The 10,228-nt window shown below is 27.4% G+C and overlaps 1 pseudogene; it reads right to left on the bottom strand.

Annotated features, from left to right (window-relative positions):
• Positions 1–1,647: 1,647 nt before the first annotated feature.
• LOC114174615 (pathogenesis-related thaumatin-like protein 3.5 pseudogene) lies at positions 1,648–3,211 on the bottom strand (annotated as a pseudogene).
• Positions 3,212–10,228: the final 7,017 nt, after the last annotated feature.

The raw sequence follows: 10,228 nt of genomic DNA, 5'->3' as shown, positions 1-10,228 counted from the left end.
AATTTGATTATGAATTTTAATTTAAACGAAATTATTACAATTTATTTACAAAAATATTTTGCACAAGATTCTTCTTATCAAATACCCAGATTTTCATTCTTCTCTACTCCCACACTTATAAAAATATATTTTTCAAAAAAAAAAAGATGCATGCTAAGATATACACCAGATGTAACACAGAAGGTGATGAGAGACACCATATTTTACTGAACCTGAATATTCTCGTCCTGCTAAATTTAATTATTATTTTTTTTTAAATCTTTTGTATTTTTTATATGATTTTTTTATTCAAATTTAATAATAAATTACATAAAATTAGTTTACTTTAGAAAATAATTGTTAAAATCACACAAATTTTTTTAATAAAATTTATTTAAAATTAAATATTTTTAATATAACCAAAGACGAAATTAAATTAAAAAATAATAAAATACCAAAATAAATTAAAATAACAAATTAAAGGAATAATTAATAATTAAATCTATTTTAAAAATACCAAGCCCAGTCAACAGATGTTGTCATTCCCTGTTTCTAAGAAAGGCAGCAGGCAGGCATGCACGGATAGTAAAATATTGGTCGTGTGACGATATGAGGTGTGTAGTTCCAAAGTCAATATATAAGAGCAACCTGAAAACAAAGTTCAAAAAGGAAAAAACTGTTAAAACATAAGAAAATTATTCTAACTCCGTCATCTAATTTCCACCTCATCTTGAAGTACATAAGTGTTGGCGAGGGGATTTGGAAGATTAAGAAAAATGTTCAATGTTGATCCTTTCCTAGTGCGGGCTACTTAGTGATTATTTAAAACAACACCAACAAATTAAACGACATCGTGTCACAGAGCTCACGACTTTTTTACCCATGCATGGAAGCGCGTTCAAAATCAACCATAAAGAACATTAATCACACCTTGAAATACATGTAATATAATTAAGAATAATAATATTTGAATCTATTTTTAATCCATTATTTTAATTATTATTAGATCATCACATTTTAAAAAATAAAAATAAAATAAATAATTTAATGATGATTAAAATAATAAATTAAAAATAAGTTGAAAAATAAATTAAAATATCATTATCTATAATTAAATAATAGAGACAATTCATTGTAAATACCAAATAATAAATAATAAAAGCAAACTATATTACATATTATACTTATACTTAGAATCTTTCCTTTATTATTCAAAGATAGGATAGTGTCAGATACGTCACAACCCACAATAGTGCTTAATTATTAATTTTGCTATCGATCGGTAATAGTATATAAGAAGTTTTTATACAGCAATTAAATGTGTTATAACTTTTTCACCTCCAGTTACAATGCGTGAGAGTACGAAGTTGTGCGGAATCAAATAGTGTGCTGCTGGCTTAATAGATAAGGAATAGTATTATTTTGAAAAATAACTTTATGTAGGCAAGAAAACGAGGTAATCTTACATCACATTCTTACTTTATTTACTCCGAATTCGCGTTATCAAATATTTTCTCAATAAAAAAACAAAAAACCAGACACCATATCTAAGAATACAAGGGTACATACTATAATTGGTGTTCAGGAACTACCAATTTGACAACATAAAGTAATAATAGAAAAAGAAACTTGCACACCAATAAGAAGACTACAAGAAGAAGTCCCTCATTAACATTGCCCAGTGTCATTTGTAGTTCCTACGCTCAAGCTGATTTCCCAATCTGTGTTTGATAAACGTAACCTTATTCGGAATATTATGAAGCCACATATAACGCTAATAATAACAGCCAACACGCCTGTGTATTTCACTGCGTTTTTCCCCGAAGGCTCTTTTTTGTTCTCTGCCTTCCTCCAACTGCACAAAATTCAAAAGCTATGTCTAAGATACAAACGTCTCTATTTTATTTTAAATTTACATTATCATTTTATATCACCATAACAATTTATTATGTTAAATTATGATGAATCTTTCAACTGGACAGATTTAACAAGAATAAAATTTAAATCCAATCACATAAAACAGTGATAAAATCATCAATCCAAAACTTATTACAATAAATTTATCACCAAACTAAACTTTTTTATTTGTACCTATAAACTCGCAATTCCCAACAAATTAATATAACTTATTTTGTTAATATCTTGACAACCATTTCGTCATTTCCACACACAATTCTATTACATTTTTCTAAAAAATTTAAATATTTGTTTAAAGATCGTATCCGAATGACAAATCGCAATGTATATACTTACACGTCAACCAGGAAAAACGACGAAAGACCAAACATATAAGAACCTATATTTTTATGTTTCGACGTAAAGTATATTTGGTCTCCTAAACGCCTGTAAGAATTATTTCAATTCTAAGAATTATTCAAATATTCTAAGCTACTATATTATGACAAATATGTCGGTTTTATCGTGAACAAAGAAAAAAAAAAAGGTTTATCTTTCATGAAAGTGAGAAGAAAAAAAAATACCTCTTGGAAGTGGGACAGAAAGTGAGTGTATAATGAGGAGAAGAACAAGTGAAGAAGCCATGATCGTGAGCGTAGACACGAACCCCAGAACATGCAGTCTTGAAAAACAGTGAACTAGAGCATGGTTCAGTTTGGCACGTGCTCTTGCAAGCTACGGCCTCTCCATTCCTAATCACCTTATGCTCCGTTGGACACACCGCGTTCAAGTCCACCGAGCAATCCGTCGCTGAACAGTTTCCACCCCTGGAAGCCACCCTCACCGGAAGGTTGAAACCTTCCACGAGGCTGATGTCGTATAGGTTCATATGGCCGGTGCCGTTAAAATCAAACTCCACCAGAGTAACGGGTGATTTGGGGTTTCCACCGGCGCATTCTACAGTTGAGGTGCCGCAGTCCCCTGTGACACATGAGAACTTGCCGGTGGTGTCGAGGGAGCAAAGGGTCCGACCCCACAATTGGCCGGACCAAGCGGGAGGCACGGGGAGAGTTTTGGAGTTACCTGATACGAGGACAAAGCCGGTGGTGGCGAGGGGCGAGCTTCCGGCAGCGGATAAAATTGCTGGCCACACTGTGTACTTGCACTTGTTGGTGACAGTCACAGTCGTTGAATATAATCCTGTAGCACGTTACCATTTTTAGAAAAAAAAAAGTATGAAACATAGAGAAGTATATATATAACAAGATGCACCTAATGGGAAGAGGAGGAAGAAAACACTGAACATAGCTATGGAAAAGGCTTTAGTTGAACCCATTGATCAACGGAAAACGATAATTTTCAAGAATATTTAGTATTGCTGTGAGCACCCCGGCCGGTGGTATATATACAGCTGCTTTCCTCGTTGAAGTTGTTATTTGTTTATACGATTTATTCAGTTTAATTTTCTTTTTTAAATTTATAATTCAGATTGACAAAGTCGACAAGCAATTTCATCTGAGAGATTTGAGAACTAAATCCTGAGTTGGTTAGTGGCGGTTGGAACATTGCACCAACTGCGTTACATGTGTACATATGAATCCAAAAGTAATGAATAGTATTATTCAAGTTTATTAGGAAAGATACTGACATGCAATATTTAAATAGTCATCATGTAAAATGAAATTGAAATGTTGGAACTCACTATAGCTTTCAAAAAAATGTCAATAATATTTAAATAATAGTCAACCAGATTTGTTTTCTTTTTTCTAGATTGTTTTTCGCATGCATCCGGACCAGTAATTTTATTTCAACATAGGGGATTTTAAAAATTATGATATATTTTAAAATTGTAATTTAATATAAATGTTTTATTTTAATAAACAAATTAATAATGTTGTAATTGTTTTTATAAAAAATGTATTTAAGCTATCTATATTTATTTTTAATAAATTTGATTGTATGTAATTATTTTAAACAAAAATTAAATTAATCAAAATAAAAAATTTAATACATACAACTAGACGTCGCTCACTTAATACTTACAAAGGTTGAAGAAACCATTGTTGTTGAATAGAAAACCACACGATTTGAGAAATGTAATTGGCAACAAACCTACACAAAACCACATGAGATAGACTACAAATCCTACTCATATTTCTTTAAAAGTTGAGATAATTTATTTTAATCGAGGAGAGAAAAACAACTATTAGGAATTGATCAAAACTCTGCAACAATCGCGATCAAGGGCGTCGAGGGAGCGCGGGCTAGCGAAAATCAAAGAGGACACAACAGCGTCGCCAAATCCGGTCAGCTATTTATTAACATGGTGTTTAATGTCCACCTACAAGTAAAAGCAAATTAAAAACGAAATAAAAGAAAACAGATTAAATACTATGCAAATTACTTTTTGTAATAACTTCACAAAAAAATTTCAAAACATTTCAAAAAGTATTTAATTTAGAATTGTTGTCAAAAGAACCTTTCAATTTTTTTTTTCTAAAATAAATTAAAAAATCAAGTTATTTGTATTGATACGATATGAAGAGTTTTAAAAAAAATGTATAGAAAAATCAATGTAATAAAATCACGTTCAAACAAAATTAAGGTAAAAATTGTGTATCTTCAATAGCGAGAAGATAAAAAATTGGTACGGATTGAGAGAACAATCATAATCGAGAGAATATCGTGGGGTTAAGAGTTTATACCATTGTTGGATAAAACTATTTGGGAATAAAAAAAAAAAAGTGGTCAAAATGGGGAGAGTGTAAATAGTAAAAGCCCAAATAAAATCCATTTCATTTACAAACTCGGGCTAATATACGGTTGTGTATAAGGCCCAGAAGATATTCAGTATTCTTGTGGCACCCTCATAATTTCTTAAATATCTATTATTCCCTAATGAAATAAAGAAAAATAATGTTTTTCCTTTTTTAATTTAACTTTCTAACTGGGCTATATGCATCAATTCGAAAATAAAAATGTTAAATTTTTGTAACTTAGATTATACAATTCCGAATATAAAATTAATATTTGGATTACAGATTTTAAAAATATAAATTTTATAACATATCTTGGATTATATATTTTGAAAAATTAAATTTATATTTATTTTTTTAAGAAAAAAATTTATTCTTTTTTTTAATTTGACTGTCTTTAGTCGCCTACTAAGAAAAATAAAATAAAAAAAAGTATATTATAGTAATATATAATGATAAAAATCACGCATTCATAGATAAAAATCAACTCTTACAAACTTTAGTTTCACTATTCATATTAATTAATAATAAAGTTGAAAAAGTAAAAAAAAAAAAAAAATAGGTGTTCAGGGATACCAAATCATAAACTGAAGTTGAAAACATGTGTTCCAATTATACTCTTGAGAAACATTGATCAAGCAAAAGGTCTATGCAATGGCACAAGATTGCAAGTCAACCATTTAGGCAAGAATGTAATCTCTGCAACTGTAATTACTGGAAAAAACATTGGTGACAGGATTTTTATACCAAGAATGGATTTAGTGCCATCTGATTCAGGGTTGCCTTTCAAATTTCAAAGAAGACAGTTTCCGATATCATTATGCTTTGCAATGACGATTAACAAAAGTCAAGGACAAACACTTTCTAGAGTCGGCCTTTATCTTCCACAACCTGTATTCACACATGGCCAACTATATGTTGCTATTTTTAAAGTCAAAATCAAAAGAGGATTGAAAATACTTATATTGGATGAAGATGGAAAGGTAACAAACACAACTAAAAACGTTGTGTACAAAGAAATTTTTGAAACTCTTTGAAAAGAAATAAATTATAGGTATGTCATTTCTAATTTATTTTTTTTCATTTCAAACCTGTTATAAATATATATCAACTTATTTATGTTATGCTCTGCAATGCAGGAAAATCATGGTACAGAAAAAGTTGAACAAAGAAGTAGTTGTGTACAAAAGGAGTTTGTGTACAAAAGGAATTTATGAACTTCACTACCAAAGGAGACGTTTTAGGTATGTAATTTATTCTTTTTCTATTATTATATTAACAAAGTAGTGTATTAGTCATATTTTTATTGTTGGTGGTTGACGATAATATTCAATGAAATCAAATAATAACTTGACATACCACTTTAATTACATTCTAAATTGATCTATTCTATTGATACACTTCAATCTCTTTTTAAAACATTAGATTCTCATCATATAGATTATTAAATATCCAAAAACCCATTGCTATTACCACAATTATTACATGTAAAAAAAAAACCGTGCGTTGCACGGGTAGAAGGATTAGTTAATAATAAAGTTGAAAAAGTAAAAGAAAAAAAAAAACATTGATGCAAAAGACTAGTTAACCAATTTTACTTGATTTTAACGTACCAATGCACCGTATAATTCAATCTGACGAGTTAACATGCAAACACGTCGAATTAATATGGACTGACTTGTTAAAACTCCTGATCTAATTCATCTTTTTCTTCACAAACTAACGGATTAACCCATCGAACTCAACATATTTTGTCATCCTAATTAAAAACACGCATATAAAAAAAAAGTAAGAAAATAATAATAATAATAATAATACATCTTATTTCATAAAAAATAAATAAACAAATTTGACTCTTTCATATATTATTATCATTTTCTCTTAATTTCGTTTCATCATTCCATACCCATATTAGCCTAGAAGTGTATATTTGTGTGGGCGCCACCTCACGCTACACTTCGTAGCCCAAATTAAGAACCACCTTGATTAGGACATAAAGTTGTAAAGTTATCTGAGACACAATTTCTCTATTACAAAATATTTTGTAAAACATATGAAAGAATAAGAAATAAATGATGGTATAGAATGGTTCAAAACAAATAGGGGGCATAAGGAAAGGAGTTGCCCCCTGTCCACGCAGTGCAAAAATTATTCCCTATTATGTTTTCACAATTGTTTTTATTTTTCTATTTTTGTTAATTATTATAATAATATAATAATATTTTACTTTAGAAATATAAAATAAATAAATTTAAATTTGTGAAATATTTATTTTTTACAGTGTAGATATTCTTTGAAGATAAGCTCCTATATTTCATGGAGGCATAGTGAGTCGTGAACACAAGCTGCTGGCTGTCTTTCAAACGAGAGTATAATGTGCAACATGCTGTACTTTTTAAAATAAATTTAACTAAATAATTAGAAAAAAATAATTTATTTTATTTTATTTTTTATTTTAAATGTAGAAATTATTGCACACAAAATTAATTTAACTTTAATTCACTTTTCTAACTCTCACAATTAATTTAGTATCACTACTTTAAATATTATTAGTTTCAGTAAGGTAAATCATAATACTTTTACAAAATATTATATATACCTATTTTGATCTTAAGAATTTAAATAAGAATTTATAAAATATTTTGAATTATATAATTATGAAATATTATGGATCCACACGAAAAATCATCTTTTTATTAGCCATTCCTTTTTAGGGTTTTATAAACTCAAATAAATTTATTATTCTTAACCATCATAATATTTTTCATATTATTTTAAATTTTATTATATTAGCTTAATCAGTAAATCAAATTTCAATTTAAATATTTTTGATCTTTGTGTGTTATCTTATAATCTATATTTTTTAATTCATTCACATTTTAACAGGATTAATCGCATTGACCGAGTGTGGATATGAAAAATATCCAATTTTTTCAATTGGATATGAGAAGGGGATGAGAATGTACATATCCGTCTTATTCTGTTCTCATACCTACCATAATACCATCCCAATTCTCATATTAAACGACTTGAAAATTATTTGAATTAATGTTCGATCCTACGTCTGAAAAAGATTTTATATATATATATATATATATATATATATATATATATATATTAACAATCCATGAATAAGGATGTCAAAAAATTCATACCCAAAAATATTACTGGATAAACCTGTAACGGATAAAAAATATATTCTTTAAATAAATATACGCAAGTAATATGTACAATTATTTTCATATTTGTATATTAATAAGACGTTTTTGAATATCACAATATTTAAATATTTAATGTAAAAAATATTTTTAATGTGATAAGTGTCATTTTATTTTTTATTTTTAATATTTAAAAAAATATAAGTTCAAATAAGAATTTATTTTATGTAATAATGTTAAAAAATAAATAATATGAATATTTAAGTAAAGTGTTTTTGTATATAAATTATACAAAAGTATTTATATATATATATATATATATATATAAGTTATAAGTTATAAATAAATTTAATTATTAATTTAATCTTAAATCAAAAAGAAACTAGATTATTTCATTAAAAAAGAAAATGAGTAAATTGAATGAAAATTATAAATAAAGAATTTAAAATGAAAACAAACCCTATCATATAATACTGACATTGTATTCTTTTTTTGCACAACTACGTAATAATTAGTGTAATGTTTATCCTCTTATTACTAATTTTTTCTTTCTTTTTTTGTTTCATCACATGGCAATGACAAACATATATATATATATATATATATATATATATATATATATATATATATATTGTGCGGCCAAAATGTGAGGTCTGTGACACCGTGTCGTGTAATTTTTTTTGTTTTAAATTATTGCTAAATATTTTATATCAGCAAATTAGGACTAAGTAGCTGACAAGGAGAGATGAAATTGAAGAGTCTTCTGAGACTTCTGAATCCTCGAGAACACCTATCTACTTAAAAATGAGGTGGACATAGGTAACATGCCCATGAGAGAAACATTATCTTATTAGTCGACACTGAAATTTCAGTCTGGTGTGAGAATAATTTTCTTATTATGTTTTAACAGTTTTTCTTCTCTCTTTTTTTTTTTCTATTTTTTGTAGGTTTGCTCTTGTTTGAGTTGTTGGTTACGAGTTGATGACGTCTGACGCTGTTGCATGCTTGCCTTTGGTAGACCCAGGAAACGCACATGGAGTGGGATAGGTGTTTTTAAAATAAATGTAACTAAGTACTTAAAAAAATTGAAGTCATGTTTACATTATAAACAATGATACTTTGATAATTGAATTTTTACAAATATAAAAAAATAAAAAAACTAATTAAAAAATATTATTTTAAATTATAAATTTTTTATTAAAGTTTAATTGTTAAAAAATATTTTCCTAAATTTATTTTTATTCTATATACATAAATACTTTATAGAATAAATACATGAAGGTGTAAATGGCATGCAAGTGAAAAGTTGAGGTGTCAAGTATAACAATTCTTGTTGCTTTATTCAAGAGTGACATCACGTAGAAATGAAGAATTAAAGGAATGGCCAATCTAAAGATTTTATGCAAAAGCCAATCCAAAGATTGTATGCAAAAGTGACATCATTTTCGCCGCCTTGGCATTAGCAGCATTAACTTAGGGTGGTATCCTTTGACATTCAAATAAGTTAATATTTTATTTAAATAATAATATTTTATTAAAAAAAACTGGTGTCAAAAAGAAAGAATTATTTATAAATTGTGATGTCAAAATAACTTTTTCTCCACTTTGAGTCAGCATGCTTTTTTTTTTTTAATTTCAGCAAATTTTATTTCTCTACCAAAAGATAAACTAAATAATTTTAAAACAAGTTTGACCAAACTGGTAATAATATATAGAATAACAGTATTAACCAATCAGGAGGGATTTTAGGTAGAGCAAGAGAGAGATTTTTTTTACACGTATAATTTTTCATTTTCCTATTCTTCCCAACACTTAATAAAAAAGTAATATTTATATTTTTTAATTAATTCATCTTAAATTATTTTATATTTTAAAATAAAACCATTATTATTGGTGTTGAAAGAGTATTGAATGTTTGTGTATGATTAAAAACCATCTATCAGAAAAGTTATCAATGTTAATAAAAAAATGTTTTTCAAATAGCATCGCCTTAAATTCTGTACGTCCTCATTCTTCTCGCAGAAAAAAATTACACTATATTTAGGTATATATATGAAAGAAAAAAAATTAAAAATACCAACTATATTTTTTCTTGTCTTGTTTATAACTTAAAATGAAATTTTGTATCCAAAACAGAAAATATTTACCCAATAAATTGTGAAAATTATAATAAGGTTTATTAATTTGTAACTATAATGAATAAACCTTAAATGTGTGTATATAAGAATTTGTTTTGGCCACCACCACCATGCACACGCAACAATTCATGTACATACATACATATATATACATATATATATATATATATATATATATATATATATATATATTTTAAGACAACCAAACCGGTTCTCTAATTTATATATTACCCTTGAATCGTATTACACTACATCTCTCAATCCTTAATCCTTGGTACATTTTAGTTTGCCGTTGATCAAG

This window comes from Vigna unguiculata, chromosome 2 (genome assembly GCF_037176805.1).
Source record: "Vigna unguiculata cultivar grain cowpea cultivar isolate G323 ecotype 2 chromosome 2, ASM3717680v1, whole genome shotgun sequence".
Lineage (NCBI taxonomy): Eukaryota > Viridiplantae > Streptophyta > Magnoliopsida > Fabales > Fabaceae > Vigna > Vigna unguiculata.
The sequence above is the reverse complement of the archived record's forward strand: the minus strand, read 5'-3'. Positions and strand labels throughout refer to the sequence as shown.